We start from the raw sequence: 20,016 nt of genomic DNA on the forward strand, positions 1-20,016 counted from the left end.
CTCGGAATTAAATGCCGTATCGACAGATAAGGGCAAAGAAACCAAGGAACCAGGGGGCAAGAAGAAAGGCAAAGGGAAGAAGAAGAAACAGGAAGAATCATCACCTGAAGAATCTTCTGTAAACCCTCCTAGAAATAGGAAACCAAAAAATCCATGCTTTATATGCGATGAGGATCATCAGATTGCAGATTGTCCACACAGAGCTGAGCTTAAAAAATTCTTCAAGAATACAAAGACCTCAGCAGTATTAACTGATCCGTTTCCAAATCCAGGAACAAATCTGGTTGACAGTGAAGATGCTTCCCGGTGTCAAGTTCTAATGTTGTCAGTTTCCAAACAGCAAAATGATGCTTTAATATCGACAAGAAACAAATATTATGGGAATCCACAGCTGTCGAACAACGAGGATAAAGATCAACCTAGTAGTTCGACAACAACTTCGACAGAAGTTGCGCCACCCATCATTCCCGAGTTGACAATAAAACCGCCAAAGGGAGTAGTACACAAGTCGACATTTAATCCCCACGCTAGAGCGGCACAACATTATAATATAGTGGAATATTTTGCCCAATCGCCATCCGCTATGTCGACTCTTGAGGTACTACAAAATTGCCCATCCCAAAAGCAAGCTTTATTATCAGCCATTGGTGGTATTGACCCAAAGGATTCCAATCTTGTATCCTTCTATCATAAAGGATATGATCCTCAGTTACCAACTCAACTAGCTTTCCTCATTCAAGTGAAAGCCCTCAACAAAACTGTTCATCGAACAATTATTGATGAGGGGGCATCTACATGTATTATGTCGATGAGTTGCTAGAAAACTTTAGGATCTCCAACCTTGTCGCGATCTTCGATGAAATTAAAAGCATTTGACAGACAAACATATAGCCCATATGGTATTCTAAGTAACTTGAAGGTTGAACTAGGAGGGAAAACAGTAGAAATAGATGTTGAGGTAATCGACGGAAATCTCGATTACAACATCCTACTGGGAAGACCATGGATATATGCTATGGCTGCTATTGTGTCGACCTATTTTAGGAAGATTGCATTTCCCTTTCAAGGAGGGATTACAATCATCGATCAACAAAACTTCCTCCCAAACGGTTCTCAAGTTACGGGAAGCATTCCAATGATCCATGGAAGCTCCCATTCACTTCAAAATATCGGTGTAGGCCTACTAAAAGATCCTATATTAATGGGAACTTTCGCCCTTCCACCTCCAATCAATTTGGCGGAAGTAGCATCGGTAGGAACCTGCAATATGATATATTCTAAAAATATCTCAGAAAACGATATCGACATGGATCATGCGCAGGTTTTGCCTCCAAGCCCAACAGAAATATTGTAGCAATCAATGTTCCTAGCATGGGAGGCAAACTCAAATCAACGCTCATCAAGCGTATGGATAGATAGGTCTGAGGAATATGGTACCCCTTCAGATCCTTGGTCGTGAGTGCATGTCACCGACGAAGGAATTGTTCAATAAATGGTAATTGAAGGGGCACCATGGGATGATTACCACCATCAGTCTCTTCTTCCGGATTGTGAAGAAAACACTCCTGATTACCTTTATCATCCTTCAGTTTTTGATTTCCTATCAAATACTGTAAACAGGGTGGATTTCGAGGATGGTTCTTATCTCGTGTCAACCTCGTTAAAAAATGAAACAAGGAGTCATGAGGATAGATCTTTTACTGTGTCAACCTCATTAAAAAAATGAAAAAAATCCCCTTTCCAAATCTCAAAGGTAAACCTTCATTCCAACCACCAGTTGAATGCAATGAAGCTTGGGGGGCATGCACCTCGATTTGCATTATTATGCTGGGGGCATGCAAACTTATCACGAGCAGTGTTACTGCAGGGTTCAAGCTCATTAAAAAATAAACCTGCCTCGAGCAGTTTTAGAACATAGTTCAAGCTCGTTAAAAAATAAACATAAGTCATGAGCAAATGTTTCCCCCAGTGTTCAAGCTCAATCAAAAAAAATGAACCAATTCCCAGTAAATAACCATCGTGAATGTAGTACTTCAGCCTTTAAAACCTTGGTCGTGTTCTCATCATCACCTCCATTCTATATTGGCCGATCATTCACCTCCATTTGATTGTTTACCCCTTTTGAGGAACAACTGCGAAGAGTGATCTCACTAGCCATCTTTGTAACACTGTCGTGATTGGAACATTCCAAACCTTACCTGGAATCAGCTGCTACCCAATTTTATCACTCGTTCCTCAAAAGACGAGTCTCCTTTAAGCTCTTTTCAACTGACTCGTAAAATATGAAAATATTGCCAAGCCATTGGCCTCTCCAGCTCGTTAAAGGGACCGGAAGTGCTATTCCTCCTCTAAATTTTAATCTTTTTGGACCTGAGGGATTATTACACAAAAAGATCGAGCGCTTGTTTTGTTCTGCTCGTTAAAAGTATCGAAAATTCATCCCTTCTATATTGTTTTATACTTTTCGGACTTAAGGGATTAGATGACAAAAAAGGAATTTTGGAGTTTCCTTTACGTTCCTTTTCAGACTCTCTAAAATTGAAAAGGACCGAGTTATCTTTCTCGTTAAACTCGTTAAAACTTAATAGCGACAAACTTGTCCATAGCAGACAAGAACGAGTTTCACTATCGCTAGGCTCGTTAAAACATAGCGTTGGGTTTGCCCAAAGGGAAAATTATAGAACAAGCATATGTTATCCTTCTCAAGCTTGACAAAAATAAAGAGGTACTAGTCAGCAATGACTAGGGAAAATTGGGAAGAAAACTTGAAGAAACTTTGTTGGTAGCAAGTCGCTCTTCAACATGACACTTTCACTCCGCATCCAAGTCGGGTTGGGTTGTTTCATTCACCGGTCACATCACCATGGTCCCGTCACACCATCCACATTTGGGGTAATGCTACCAATCCATCATGTCAGTGTCGTCGATATGTTCAAGAGAAGTCATTCAGAGATTCACCTGTGTCTCACCAACTACAATACATTTACACTCCATTCTTTCATGACAACCACCCTAAACCGTATGTCATCAGATCGTTTTCACCTCCATTAAAATCATTTTCTTCATTCCATGTCATTGATGTGGGATTCATTAAGGCCCTCCTGTGATGGATCGCTTCTTGTTGACATCAGCTCATTATCCAAGAAGTCGATCTAGGAACATCCCGTTCAGTACTTTGAAGCTTGCATGCCTTAATGGCAAGTTTCTCACTTCCGGTGACAGGTTTACATCAATGGCCTTCGACCGAAAGATTTTGCGTGGTGTTCGACACCAAGTCCTTTATTCACACCACGTGAATTGTACTGCAGTACCTTGAGGGTCATTATCATTATCGGTGATTCCTCTCGTGCCTGTTAACAGCTTACATCATTGGCTGGTAATCAGGCGATGTCTTTCCATGTTCGACTCCAGAACATCTCTCACATGGATAGACTTGTACTTCGAGTGAAGATCGAACGAGATTGAAGACCCCGAATCTATTTTCATCCATCCGGGCTGCGATATATATTCAGGGAAATAAAAGCATCAAATGTATATCATTGCTGCACAGATAATCATCCAATCAAAGGGATGATGGCTCTACCAGAATCATCAGTCTACACTCAGACGATTGTCTGTCCTATGTACATGAAAATGAATTTATAAAGTTGAGCATGGGAATGCCCGCCTCAGCTAGATCATGAAAATATTATGAAGATAATGTATTGTATTGTATCTTATTACAGGTCTCCTCCCAACTTGAAAGAACTTCAGATCCTCATAATAAAGCATTTCACCCGACATCAAATGATTAACGACCTCATGCTTTAGGGGGAAACTGTTATAGACATTTTTGGGCACTACAACCCCAAGCATGAAATGTCCATAAACCAAGGGCTCCAAAGTCCCTAAAAGTGTTGTTCTAACCCCTAAAGGAACAAGGTCAGCTGATTACAACTTCTCCCAGAAGTTCTCCATGAAAAACTGCTCACAACTAGTCAAAACAGGATCATTTCAGCTGCTCCGTAGGCAAAGTGCATTGCATCTCACCTAAACAAAATGTGTGGGTGCATTGCATTTCAAAAAGCCCTTCTATGGGGTGCGATGGGTGAGAAGTGACAAATGGCAGTGTCATTCCGCGAGGTGGAGAGGCATGGAAGCTTCCATAAACTTCTCTTGTGACACTTGCCTCTCTGAATTCGACCAAGGATGAGTAAGAGATCATCAATCTCCAAGTGGAAGCAAGAACTATCAGAGGGAAGACACTAATCAAATCACAAGCTGACTCATCTCCCTTACAGATATCTATATATGGATCCCTCATCCCAGAGATCTAGAGGCTGGAATTTTGCATATTGTAAGGAATTGTTGTTGGTTTCTTGAGACAACACCAGATTGTTGGGTGATATAAGCTTTGTATGAGGTGAAGAGGGGCTTCCTTGCTGAGACGATGACGCTGGGTCAGAACAATTGGTTGTAACTCCTCTTGGCTCTTTCTTGTTTATCAATAAAAGCTATTCAAGTTTTCCTCCATACTCTTATGTCATTTCTGTTTGCTACATTTTTATGGTCAATTTACATCTGGTCCTAGATTGTTTATGATTATAGATCCATGTTCTTGTATAATGCTATGCTACTGTGATCTTACAGGTACTCTGTGAAGCTAGGCGTGCAAGGGAACAAGTAGTGAAAGACCATCAAGAGAGAGAGGAATCGAACTAGGAGATTAGCGCAAGACAGAGGTTAGTCTTCTTTGTTCTTCTCTCATCTATACTTCATAAAGGAAAAACGAAAGTAGCTTTACTTTTTTTGTTTCTAAGGTAGCTATCACACCTTAGTGGGATAAGCAGTTCTGTGTGGACAATTTTCCCTGTAACACATGCAAAAGCGCTCGAACTTTTGTGAAAGTAACAAGATGTCTTGTCAATCCTCAAGCATAGGTAAAAACCCAATTTATACTTTATTACATCATTTAATCATGTTTAAATTCATGATTAACTAAATCAAAACTTAAATTTACATTTTTGCGGGTGCATTTACTCTTGCAGACCCATTTATTATTTTTAAACTACTAAAACCTATTATATAAGCTAATTTCTATGAAATTCGATTGATGATTTAATTTATTCGCTAATTTTAGTACACAAATTTAAAAAAATTTGATCATGCAGTTTAATCAAAACTAATCATGTTACAACATTAGCTCGAATTAGGTACTACCTCCCCTAGTGGGATGCAGAGAACAAATAGACTAGTTGCCTTTCGTGTTGGGCATGGAGTCATACCATAAAACCATCAACCACTAATCTTCCATATTATGTAGAAATATAGCCAACTGTCATGGATCAATGTTGCCATTTGAAATTTTAATACTCTGCTCTTGCACACTATAACCTGCAACTCTAAAATACAACCATATGGCTGCACTAATTCAGATACTCTTTCATACTGAAATCTAAAAACTGAAAAATTGCTAGAGACTGAAAATATAAGAAGATCTATCATATAATCTTCAAAGCACATCACTCATAAACAATGAACATGCTGATCTATTGTATACTGAAACTCAGAATATCTATTCAATCCCCACACCTCTATCCAATTGAACTGAAAAAATTTACACTGTTAGGTATAATATGCTTTCCAATGTAACCAAGTGTGGAGTGGATTTATTGACAAACCATGTTGCCAACAACTGAAAATATGAATAATTTATGCAATATGAATATGAAATCCCATGGGAAACTTATAGTCATATGTGTACTTTAAAAGTTGCATCCTTTGTAGACATTTTAGATTTTTGACCATGGATGAGAGGGAAACACATATACTGTTGATTGCCAGTATCAATAAACCTTGCATGGCAATAAAGGCAGTTGAAATTTCAAAACAATGGGATTGGTTACTAAGTGGAATTGCCATATGACAAAGTGGAGTCGCAAGGTGAAAGAAATGCAACCAATAATAAATGCCTACTCCTTATTCACCAGCAAGGAATAGATCTAATGTTTATTGTTCCACGGGGAAAAATACCTTCGTTACTTATCTCCCCGGCAATGATGCTAGATGTTGTACCTGTTTCCTATAGGAAGTCCTTGGCTATGAAAGCTACACCAGAAAACCAACTCAACCAGCCTTTAGGTTCAAGCTGGCCCTTGAACTAGAGGGGTCTCCCTGATTCGTTACGAGGCTTTGTTTAACGTTGTTCACCTGTCACTAAACAACAACCTTTGAAGCATAATGGCCAGTTTTATGGTTTTAATTGGGGGTGGTTGGCAATCAATGACAGTCCCTATCCATGATTAAAGGCCTCCCTCACAGGGTCCCTTCAGAATGTGTCAACTTCCAACCTGATAGAATGACTTAGCTTTTCAAGGATTATGATAGAAGAATGTAAGGAGATTCCTAATAATTAAGAAATCAAACATACTTCTTAAGGACTAGGGAAATTTGGATGCGTGTAGAATATTTCTACAACCCAAAAAAATACATTCAAAGGAAATTGAAGGCCAAACTAAAACCAATTCTAAGAGGAGCTATTTTAGACAAATAGTCCAATAAGCTAATATCTTTTAATGGCTATGAGAAGGCATAACAAAAAATCCAGTCAAAGAGGAATTATCCTGGAAAAACAGTCTAATAAGCTAACCTCTTTCTAAAGGTTATGATTTTACAGGGGATTTCAGAGATATTAAGACTTAATCTACACTTACCCACACCTTCATATAAATTCTTTGAACATGTGTAGAAATAAGATATGAAACGCTAGGAAAACATACTAGAAAACACAAAATTTTATCAAACTAGAGCCAGAAGGCTTTCATTAGAAATCCTATAATAGAAGCTATTACAAATTGAAGAGCCTTGTCACTAAAAGCCCACATATATTACTTCAAATGATGAAGTATTTATACAATTTCCTCATAAAATATCTTGATAAAAATATCAAGAGCTATTACAAATATCTTAAACTATATTACAAAAATAGAACAAAAATAAAGGTAACTAAAAATATTTGAAGAGTTCTAGTACTATCCTTGAGGATTTTTTTGATAAATAAGAGCAATTCGAATTTGATTGCAACTCATATTTGATGAGGTGGCCTCTAAATCACTAACTGTCTTTGATATTTTTCCTCCCGAAATACTGAAAAATAGGGTCCTATAATACAATGGCTTATCCCAAAACATAACCTATATTAGATAACTGAGAGAGTTTTTTGTAAATGATAAAGTTGGAAACAAAAACCTCTTTCTTCTTTTGAAAATTCATTTCCACCTGCTCGTAAACCGCATCTGAAAGAAGTGACTAAAAACAGGAAACTTTGGGAAAACATGCCTAAACAGATTCATCAGAATATCCGACACCATAACCTCCGTGACACAACTGAGAGAGGTTTTTGTATATTAAAATATGAGTAACAAAAAACTCCTCCATTTTGGCACAATTAGTTTCTCATTATCCACAATAGTCTTTGCAAAAAGGTGAATGAAATAGGAAATTTTTGGAAAATATGCCTTTAAAGAATCATAAGAATCTCCTAAATCATAATAGTTGTTAGAAAAATGAGGGAGGTGTTTATACAAGAGGATATTAGAAACAAAATCCTCTTTCATGCTTTGAAAATACGTTCTCATTTGTTTTTAAGAAATGTTTGACATTACTGCGTTGTATAGGGAGAAAACATAGTTTAACTGACCATGAGACAGGCATATGACGTGGAGGTAGGAGGTGACATAGAGGCACATGGTTGATGGTAAGGAAGTGGGGAATAATGTGGAGATAGAATAGTAGTGGAGGAGTAGAAGGGATGTGGTGGGGAAGATCATGTGACAGGGGGTAAATAGACGTTGGCGGGAAGTGATGTGTGAATGTTGGGGAGATAAGCAGATTTCTGAGAGGGATGGGGCGACAGCGGTAAACTGTTTTGAGTGGAGGGGGTATGAAATGATGGGAGGATGCCACATTAGGGGGAAGTGGCAGTGGACATGAAACCACTTTTTAGACCCTGCCCCCCTTGTGTTAACATCTTTTGGTGGAGTGGGGTGCAAAATGTCCTCCTCGCCTTGATCTAGCTAGGGAAGATCTTAAGCGTGCAAAAGCTCTTGAAGTTTTGTGAAAGCGACAAGATGTCTTGTCAATCCTCAATGATAGGTAAAAACCCAATTTCTACTTTATTACATCATTTAATCATGTTTAAATTCATGATTAACTAAATTGAAACTTAAATTTACATTTTTGGGGGTGTATTTACTCTTGCAGACCCATTTATTATTTTTAAACTACTAAAACCTATTATATCAATTAATTTCAATGAAATTTGACTGATGATTTAATTTATTACCTAATATAAATACATAAATTTTAAAAAATGTGATCATGTATTTTAATCAAAACTAATCATGTTACAACACCATGTTTGGAAACCAAGAACAAAAACAAATTGCGTCCATAGAAAAAGAACTCATAAATAAAGAGGGGAAAATCCTTGAAGAAACGATTCTCTTATTTCTATATTTCATAATGGCCTTTGCTAAATTATCTGGTAAAATACAACTCATTTTCATAATTTTTGCATTAACTTCTGCATCAACTAATGGGAGCCACTCCATAGAAAATTTGGTGCTATCGGGTTTACCAAATAACCTACACATCATTGTTGCTACAAAATTATGAGGGGCAAAGAGGGATGTATTGAGTACATATCAAATTCATCCCATTTGAATTTTCCTCCACCTGACCTCCAGGTCAGTGTAACGTCCAACGAGTCATCGTTCTCTTTAACAAAATGCTCAAGGAATTCTTTGTTATAGATCTTTTGAGGGTCTGGTAGCTGGTACAGTAGTCGTAGATTATCCAGTGAGAAAGACCCCATGACCTCTTGTATTTTATTCCTAAAAGTCCTATATGAGAAATCTACATCATCAATTACCCATTTTACGATATCCGTGTATGGTAATATATTTGTTCTCGTAGCTATTCGATGCAAGAATGAACATGCTATTTCAAAATAGGAGGCATCAGATGATTCCTAGGCATCAACTGTTGCATTTGTTACCAAAGGTATGGGTTTTTCTTCTTCAAGAAGGTTATAAATGGCTTCCCAGGAAGTCGTTCCTCCGTCTTTGTTGTAGGTCGTATCAGAGAAAAGTGGTATTATATCTGATTTCTCAGATGTAGTAGCTTTTCCCTTCTTCGCAATTCTTTCCAAAACCATTTCCTTAAGAGGTATCCTGAAATGAAGCAAATCAAAATTATCAGATAAACATAAGGCAAAAATGATAGTTAGAATTAAATGATACAATTATCCCAGAAATGTGACAATAAATGAGCTTTTATTCAAAATGCAAATGAAAGATATCAAATCACTACATGAATGCCATTAAAACTTATTAAATACACACTAATATCTTTTATCCTCGCCTTTATTACTCATTTAAACTATTGCATCACAAACGGGAAGGGAAAAAATTTAAGGTGGCGAGTTTAAAGTGCGAACATCCAATTGTGCAATTGTGATAAGATTATCACAATATCGTATTTTCAGTTGTGTGTTTTAAGTAGTTGTTTTAGAATTCTGCGAAATGTGAGTTTAGCGACATACCTTTTATCATTAAAAGAACATTTTCCTTATAATGAATATTTAAAGCGTAAAGTGATATTTTACAAAGCACCAAACTTAACTACAGTTTATTACATTTATCGTATAGTTCCATCGGGTCCAGGTCGTGTCGCGTTTCACAAACTTTTCATAGTTCACAAGACTGGCCTTTAAGTAAAGCGTTGCGATGTGATGAGTGTTGGATTGCTATGCCACAATATTGTATTTTTGCATATTCCAAAGGCTTTGTTAGTTGGGATTTTCATGAATGCCAATATGCGATTGCAAGAGGCGCTTTATTTTATAAGAAATACCTTAAGTCTTAGTTTTAAATGGAAATTTCAATGATATCCTAAGTTTATTACGGTAATCCCTTCCATCACAATTCAGGGATCCTAGTTGTAAATTAACCTTTGACACACATCATCTAGCAATATGCGATAAAGCGAGAATTGCTAGTCTTAAAGGGATTTGACTTGATACCTTAATTTATTTCTAAAAATTTCAAAAAGAAAGCGCTTAAGTGCTATGTTTTTTGGAGGATTTTTTTATAAAGGGTCCCCATTTATTAAAATAATATTAACTATTAAATCAATAAATGGGGGGCTTGTTGAACAACACAACACCTCCCTATCTAGGGCCATAAGATTTCAACTGGACCATTTTCCTACCAAACCCTTTTTCAGATTTTATTCAATGTTGTTCTTTTTATTTGTGTACACTCATGTGGATGAGTTCGAGTGCCTGGGCCTTAGTTTGGTGGCTGGTAACAAGTAGAGGAAATTTGTTTTTGATTGGGATATTGCTATTAGGTAGAGGGTAGATTTTGATGGTTATTCCCATATCATATCCTCTCATATGGCCATTACCTATAATATTATCTATGGTGTCCCCCTCCCCATAATTCTCCCTCAACAAAAATATATTCTCCAGCTTAGCAAGGACACTAAGGAAGGAGACTGGTATCTTTTTAAGAATTACGTAGAAGTCAAGGTCTATGGGTGTGAGCTCCCTCCCTACCACTTACCTTTGTTCATGCCCATGAGGAGTTTTTCCCCGAAATTCGTCAAACATAGCCTTAATGTGGACCAAGTCCATTTTTCCCTGCAAAGAAGGGATATATGTTTAAATCGAGAAGTCTTGTGGGGCCTTTTATTGTCAATTCTAGGCAAGCCTTCAAAGGAATTGAAGAATTACTCAAAAAGATGAATTTTTACCTTAGGGATGTCTCGCATTATGAACCTCATGGTGTCAATTCCCAAGGAAAAGAGAAGATCAGGGCTTCAACTTATGAGCATGAACCTAGGTGTGAGATCAAATGTAAAGATAATTTTTATTCATAGCCTATGAACATTGAGATGGAGATTGATTTTATTCATAGCCTATGAACATTGAGATGGAGATTGAGGATCTAAAAACTAAGGACAAAGTATAGAAGAGGACCGTGGACCAAACTAGAGACACAAAAATGGAATATGTACGCACAATGAAAAGGGAAAAAACCTAAGAGGTATAAGAAGAAGAGCTTCAAACTAGGTGTTATAGACATTTTTGGGCACTGCAACCCCAATCATAAATGTCCATAAACTGAGGGCCTCTAAGTCCCTAAAAGTGTTGCTTCACTACCTAAAGGAACAAGGTCAGCTGATTACATCATCTCCCAGAAGTTCTCCACTAAAACCTGCTCAGAAATGGTCAAAACTGGACCATACTGAATACCTAGTGCAGAGGGTGCGATGCATATCACCTTCCCAGTGTAAAGGGTGTGATGAATACTAGATGGCCCCTCTGTAGGGTACGATGGGCAAGAATGGACAAATGGCAGAGACAGTTTGTGAGGTGGAAGATCATAAAATCTTCCAGAAGCTTCCCCTCTGACACTTGCCTCTCTGTTTTCGACCAGGGATGAGTAAGAGATCATCAGTCTCCAAGTGGAATCAAGAACTATCAGAGAGAGGACACTAATCAAAACCCCAGAAGATGGCTCACCCCCCTACAATCATCTATATATGGATCCCTTATCACAGAGATCCGAAGGCTAGAATCTTGTATCATGTAGACAAGTGTTATTGGTTTTCTAGTGAAACTTCATAGTGTTGGGTGATCTAAGCTTTACTTAAGGTGAAGAAGGGCTTTCTTGTTGGAGGATGATGCTGGGTCAGAACAATTGGTTTTAATCCTCTTGCTATTCCATATATAAATAAAGCTATTCAATTTTTCCTCCACATTCTTATATGTTTGATTGTGTATGCATTTGTGTGGTTAATACATATATGGTCCTGTGTTATTTATGAATATAGATCTTTTTTCTTCGATAGTATTATGCTGGTTTGATTCCACAGGTGTTCTTTGAAGCTTGGCAGACGAAGAAGAAGTGGCAAACATCTATCAGGAAGGAGAGGAATCAAGAAAGGAACCAAGTGCAAGACTAAGGTTGGTGTCCTTTGTTCCACTCTTATCTATTTTTCATAAAGGAAAGCGAAAGTAGTCTTTACTTGTTTGTTTCTAAGATAGCTACCAGTCTTAGTGGGAATAGCAGCTCCGAGTGGAAACTATTCCTGGTAACAAAATGGCAACTCCACTGGGGAGAAAATAGATTGTTTGTTAGTCTATCTTTATTTATTTCATAAACTTACAGATGGAGCCTGAAGTCAAGCCAGCTAGCCTTCGAATTGAATTTCTTATGCAAATGCAAAGTAGATCAATGTTGCTTCAGTCTATCTCCCAGTTTGTTTATGAATTGAACAATTGATCTACAAACGTTCTAATTGCCCTAAGTGGTGGCTCTAGTAACCTCCTTAGATCAACCCATGTGATTTAAATTTACTGAACATCACTTACTTAGCCTAAATCCCTGAGCTGAACTGCAAATTGTGAGCAAAGACTGGTTAAAAGTCTCGCACTGGTACCATCACACTCTCCCTTCAAGGCAATAATATGCATCTCACTTCCTGTGTGCAGTAGGTGAGATGCATACTGGATTCCCTGTGTGACAGGTGCGATGGTCAGGGAAGGTTAACTTTACCTTCAGACTTTGGTTTTTCTTCACTCTTTTCAGTTCTATTCAGGAGTTTTGGTGTCTGTGGTCAGTATATCTCTGTGAAAACCCCCTTCTCTTCCATCATTCCACCTCTATTGTGCAAAGAACTGTAAGTGTTTTTATGTATTGTGCGCCATTTTCAGTTCTCTTTTGCAAAGAAGTAGCGTAGTCGAACTGTCGTTTCTTAATCTGAAAGTGTCGTAAGTGTCGTTTTCAGTCATAGAAGAGAATCCCATTGTTCTTGATAGTCGATTGTACTGTTACTCTTGTATATGATTTGAATTAGTAGTTTTTAAAGTGTCGAAAACAGTTTTCATTTCGAAATCGCAAAGTGTCGCCCTTATCTTCACTTCTTTTTGAAAAGAAATTTGTTAAGTATTGTCGCTTTGAAAATAATTCAAATTTGAACTTAGGATTCTTCTTGTCATTTATACATTAAGAAGCCTGAAAACAAATACATGCATGTGCATTTACATTTAGACTGCTTGGTTTGATTTAGGACAGTGCATTTAGTGTGTGCTCTGTGCTCTTTGTTGAAAGACTCTCAATTTTCTTTCCTTAGTAGCTAGGATTTTCATTGCCAAAAGAAGATTAAACAGTTGTTTATCATCTTAGACTGCATTTTAGGAATTGTATAAACATCATGTGGTGAACCTGAAAGGAAAATTTTTAAACAAGATCAACTATAAAATAAATTTAATGAATCTAAAAACTCTTTGGAACCTAACGCACAACATCTAGAAGTCTAGGCTAGAGACGTATTTCAGCGTCATAAAACCTGGTAACTATTGTTTTCATTGTTGGTTGGGTGATTCCTCCACTCTGAGATGACAAGTGCCAGTACAGACTTGTGCTCCCACGTACCGTCGAGTATATATTGAGAGACCACAATAGGCTATATCCTTTATCCTTAGGAAGCCGTGTCTGCTGCCCTATCGATCGCAATGCACTGAACACAGCATTCGGGAATATTGACTGCCGTACTGTAAAAAGTATTCTGCGGTTTTGTGATTGGTTTGGTAATCCCCTCTGCCTAGATTTCCAGAGAAGTCTCTTTTGTTCCTTTTTAGACTACTTAAAAGAAAAGGTCCATCTAAGCACTTGTCACTTCAGGCTCATTAAAAATTGAAGGCGACTAGAGTCATCTTTTTTTTTTTCTTGACTCTTTAAAATTGAAAAAACAAGTTGTGTCAAAGCATATAAAATTTATTTTACTCAGAATAACATCACAAGTTACCTCATTGGTCTTTAGGTTGAGAAAAATGGAGTCTACAAACCAAGGATTTCCCCTCGGAGGAAATCCTAGTCCTTTCTCCTCTTGGGGAGATGTTAGTGCACCCCATATGGCCGCATTGTCACTTCTAGGGTTGACGATTGGTTTGCCCATATGGCTCTTCTCTACCTCTGTCATTCAGAATACCGTAATTCCTGAACAGTCAAGTCAGCAACTAGATGATACTAGAGTTACCCCCCAACCTTCTACTTCATCTGTTTCTCCCTCTCCTCCTTCCTCTTCGCTTGATGAAGCTGGTAAAGCTAAAGATCAAGTAACTGAGAAGAAGAAGAAGCAGAAAGAGAAAAAAGAAAAGAAGAAGAAAGAACCAAAAGTGAAAGGGGGCAACCATGCGTCGTCTAGCGAAAATCCTCACACCGCATTGTCTAAACCTAAATCTCCATGTGTCATTTGCAAAGGAGACCACTATCATCAAGATTGTCCTTGCATCCCTCGAATCTTAAGGGATTGGTCTCCTCGTTTGCACAATCCGGTGTCATCAACCTCTGATGATCATGTTGAAAGCACACCATCAACCAATGAGAGCGAAGTATTTGGACAGAAAAGGAATCGCAAATTTCCTTGTAAATTGTGTGAAGACGATCACGTCGTCCACCGTTGTCCCCTCCTAGACGAAGCTAAAAGAGTTTTGGATGATCGTCCTGCTTCACCGCTACGGCTCCCTCCTGGATATAAGAAACTCTTGCCGAGTCCACCACTGGTTGAAAATCCGGCTAGCACGCCATTGTTGTCAGCCAAAATGTCTATCATTGAAAATGAACCCTCTGAATCCATACCAGATGAAAGTCAAAAGGTCGAGGTGGTAGTTGACCCAGTATTGCCTTCAGAGGGTTCATCTTCGAATGATACCATCACTGAAGAGAAAGAGAATGACACCGTTCAAATTCTTTTCGTAAACACAGACTCCGAAGAACTTGGAGGCAGTCTACCCATTCCTTTATCACGGGAAGGAAGTTCATCAGAGTCATATCTGGCCATCTATTCGGTCCCACCTCCAAGCAACCTAGTCGTTTCCTTCGATTGGAATCTACTAGGCAGACCCCGTGTACCAGCTAGTGTACCATTCAGAATCATTGTACAAGCTTACAGAATGGTCATGGCTGGTACCATTATAGATGAAGTGGCTTCTATGAGTATCCTTTCCTCAACTGCTTGGAAAGCGCTTGGTTTGCCATCACTTTTGCCTGAAATGAGAAATCTGACAGGCTTTGACAAAGGAACCAGTCGACCATTAGGGATCCTTCCCAATGTGCCCATTACTTTGAGAAGGAAAACCATTCACATGAACGTGATGGTAATCCAAGGACCCCTGGATTATAATCTACTCCTTGGGCGTGACTATATTTATTGCATGGGAGCCGTCGTCTCCTCACTCTTTAGAGTAATGTGTTTTCTGCATGAAGGCAGAGTGGTCAAGCTCGTAGACCAACTGTCATTCCCTGGTTCACACATAGAAAATAGTCAAATTCCATCCCTAAATGGTCCTTTCACGCAAGGAGTGTCTCATCGATCTCTAGTCCGTCCACCTGATGAGCGCGAGTGATTCAGGAGGATATGACTGAAACGTAGGGGGCATGCACCCTGGTCTGTTTCGGCAGGAAAACCTTGGGTATATAGTAGGATTCCGTAGAGGATATATGACTAGTCTAACACACCTGTCCGTTTAGGAAAATGGGATTAGACTGGAATAAGATTCCCTAGTCAAAGTTATGTGAGTGGAGGCGACTGTGCCACTCACCTTTGTCTATTTCGGTAGACATCGCCAAAGAAGAATTTTGTCTGTGACGCGGATGGAGAGCTTTCATATGGTAACTGGGAATTCTTCGCTATACCTAGGGGCATGCAAACCCTTTTGCATGCAAGCGAAGAGTGATCCTAGCTTGCATAAAGAAAGGATCCAAGGAAAAGCTTTAAAAGGTGTAAGCCCCATAAAAAATGGCATCTTAGATGAGATATCCTTATTATATGACTGGCATGAGCAATTTTAACGCGGAATTCAAGCGCGTTAAAAAATAAACATAAGCAATGAGCAAATGTTTCCCCCAGAGTTTAAGCTCATTAAAAAACGAACCAATTTTCCGGTAAATAGCCATTGTGAATGCATTATCATCAGCTTTTGAGCCTTGGTCATGTTCTCATCATCACCTCCGCTCTGTTTTTTAGCTGATCATTCGCCTCCATTTGATTGTTTACCCTTTTGAGGAACATCTACGAAGAGTGATTCTATTAGCCATCCTTGTGACACTGACGTGATTGGAAAATTCCAAACCTTACCTAGAATTAGCTGCTACCTGAAATCATCGCTCGTTCCTCGAAAAATGAGTCTCCTTTAAGCTCTTTTCAACTGCCTCGTAAAATATGAAAAGATTGTCGAGCGATTAGCCTCTCTGGCTCGTTAAAGTCATCGGAAGTGCTATCCCTCCTCTAGATTTTAATCTTTTTGGACTTGAGGGATTATTACACAAAAAGATCGAGCGCTTCTCTTGTTCGGCTCGTTAAAATTACTGAACATTCATCCCTTTCGTATTATTTTATGCTTTTTCGGACTTAAGGGATTATATGACGAAAAAGAATCTTTGGAGTTTCCTTTCCATCCCTTTTAGACTCTCTAAAATTGAAAAGGACCGAGTTATCTTTGTCGTTAAACTCGTTAAAACCGAATAGCGACAAACTCATCCAAATGGATGAGAACGAGTTTCACTGTCGCTAGGCTCGTTAAAATATAGCGACAGGTTCGCCCGAAGGGCAAATTATAGAACAAGCATATGTTATCCTCCTCAAGCTTGACAAAAATAAAGAGGTACTGGTCAGCAATGACTGGGGAAAATTGGGAAGAAAACTTGAAAAAACTTTATTGGTAGCAAGTCGCTCTTGAACATGACACTTTCTCTCCGCATCCGAGTTGGGTTGGGTTGTTCCGTTCACTGGTAATTTCACCATTGGTCGGTCACACCATCCATCTTTGGGGTTAGCGCTACCAAACCATCGTTAGTGTCACCGATATGTTCAAGAGAAATCCTTCAGAGAATTCACCTGTGTCTCACCCACTGTAATACATTCACGCTCCATTCTTTCATGACCGCCGCCCTGAACCCTGTATCATCAGATCATTTTCACCTCCAAAATCATTTGCTTCGTTCTGTGTCATAGATGTGGGATTCATTAAGGCCTTCCTATGATGGGTCACTTCTTGTCGACATCAGCTCATTATCCAAGAAGTCGACCTAGGAACAACCCTTTCAGTACTTTGAAGCTTACATGCCTCAATGGCAAGTTTCTCACTTTCGGTGACAGGTTTACATTAATGGCCTTGAACCGAGAGATTTTGTGTGGTGTTCAACACCAACTCCTTTTTCACACTGCGTGAATTGTATTGTACTACCTTGAGGGTCATTTTCATTATTGGTGACTACTCTCGCGCCTGTTAACAGCTTACATCATTGGCTGGTAATCAGGCGATGTCTTTCCATGTTTGACTCCAGAACATTTTTTCACATGGATCGACTTGTACTCCGAGTGAAGATTGAACGAGTTTTGAAGACCTCGGATCTAGTTTCATCCATCCGAGCTGCGATATATTTAGGAATATAAAGACATCAAATGTACATCATTTCCAAACAGATGATCATCCAAATCAAAGGATGATGAGTCCGAATCATCAGTCTGCTACATAGACGATTGTCTGTCCTATGTACATGAAAATGAATTTATAAAGCTGAGCATGGGAATGCCCACCTCAGCTAGATCATGAAAAATATTATGAAGATAATGTATTGTATTGTATCTTATTATAGGTTGCCTCCCAGCTCGAAAAAACTTTGGATCCTCATGATAAAGCATTTCACCCGACATCAAAAGATTAACGACCTCATGCTTTAGGGGGCAACTGTTATAGACATTTTTGGGCACTGCAACCCCAATCATAAATGTCCATAAACTGAGGGCTCCTAAGTCCCTAAAAGTGTTGATTAACTACCTAAAGGAACAAGGTCAGCTGATTACATCATCTCCCAAAAGTTCTCCACTTAAAACTGCTCAGAAATGGTCAAAATTGGACCATACTGAATACCCAGTGCAGAGGGTGCGATGCATATCACCTTCCCAGTGTAAAGGGTGCAATGAATACTGGATGGCCCCTCTATAGGGTGCGATGGGCGAGAATGGACAAATGGTAGAGACAGTTTGCGAGGTGGAAGATCATAGAATCTTCCAGAAGCTTCCCCTCTAACACTTTCCTCTCTGTTTTCAACCAGGGATGAGTAAGAGATCATTAGTCTCCAAGTGGAATTAAGAACTGTTAGAGAGAGGACACTAAGCAAAACCCCAGAAGATGACTCACCCCCCCTACAATCATCTATATATGGATCCCTTATCACAGAGATCCGGAGGCTGGAATCTTGTATCTTGTTGAGAAGTGTTATTGGTTTTCTGGTGAAACTTCATAGTGTTGGGTGACCTAAGCTTTACTTGAGGTGAAGAAGGGCTTTCTTTCCAGAGGATGATGCTGGGTTAGAACAATTGGTTGTAATCCTCTTCCTATTCTTGATATTAATAAAGCTACTCAATTTTTCCTCCACATTCTTGTATGTTTTATTGTATATGCATTTGTGTGGTTAATACATATTTGGTCCTATGTTATTTATGAATATAGATCTCTGTTCTTCGATAGTATTATACTGATTTGATTCCACAGGTGCTCTTTGAAGCTGGGCAGACGAAGAAGAGGTGGCAAAGATCTATCAGGAAGGAGAGGAATCAAGCAAGGAACCAAGCGCAAGACTAAGGTTGGTGTCCTTTGTTCCACTCTTATCTATTTTTCATAAAGGAAAGCGAAAGTAGTCTTTACTTGTTTGTTTCTAAGATAGCTACCAGTCTTAGTGGGAATAGCAGCTCCGAGTGAACACTATTCCCGGTAACACTAGGTTAGTGGAAACAAGGCTAGATCAACTAGGTTTCAAAGTGACCTTGAAGGATCCACTGCAGACTACTGCCTCATCTTCTTCATAGGTAGCCATTTAGGTACAAAGGGCATTGCAACTGCCACTGAGTGAAGATGTCCTACTGGAAAGGCCATCGAAGAAAGAAACGAGAAAGTGAGGGAAGATATGAAGCAACAAATGGCACCTCATTGAGTTCCATATTAGACCAAACTATTGGCCACCATGGACTTAGAACGAAATCAAATGAATTTATCACTACATCATCCAATAGCACACTCATTTCCTTCAGGTTCTCATTTCAAAGCCTCGCATGTTTCCCTAGATTTGACAAGTCTTCCCCTGCGAGATAAGATAAATTTCATGTGATAACCCTGGTTAAAAATCAATATAAAAAATTATAAGATCACAGTAATGGGACACGTATTGCAAGATGAATGGTGGGAATAGAATCCTAGTAGGTGTTCATTTGGTGTATTATGCCTAAGGAAATTGGCAAAGACAATGGAAAATTATTTAGAAAGGCATGAGGCATTTATTGGCATTTTATTTATGAAAGTAAAGGAAATTGGGAGTAAAGGAAGGTGAAAGATCACAGGCTACATATGAGGAGGAAATTGAAGGAAAATAATGGAAAATGAAGAAAATTTAGGCCTCATTGATAAAAAGGCCTTCAAGGATCGATGGGCAGGCCTAGTAAGTTTAGTTTTGGAGCTCTCTCATTTTTCTCTCTCTCTCACTCTTGGACATTTAGAATTTTCTTGGAGCACTCTAGCTTTGGAGTAAGGAAGGAAAAGAAAGCAAAGGGAAAGGAATGAAATAAAGGATCAAGCAAGGAAGAGTAGGATCAAGTAGCTTCAATAGGCATACTTGTAGGTAAAACATGGGATGTATGATTTCCTATCTAGTTTGAATTGCATGGCTTTGTATGTTGGTATATGGTTCTCTTGTTGTCGGTGGCATGGTTTTGTCAGGTTATAATAGTGGTTTTCAGCCTAACCTTACCTTTTTTGGATGCCATGGTGCGTTGGGATGTTGGTATTGGTTTTGAGCTTTGGAATTGCTGGATGTATTTCAAAATCTGGGGCAGAGGTGGTCTTAAGGTTCATTTCCAAAGGCCTAGGGATCCCTTAACTGGTTTTGGCACAATACACAGTAAAGCCTG

Source organism: Pinus tabuliformis, chromosome 6, assembly GCF_031772625.1.
Source record: "Pinus tabuliformis cultivar Carrire ecotype Pingquan chromosome 6, CPIR1, whole genome shotgun sequence".
Lineage (NCBI taxonomy): Eukaryota > Viridiplantae > Streptophyta > Pinopsida > Pinales > Pinaceae > Pinus > Pinus tabuliformis.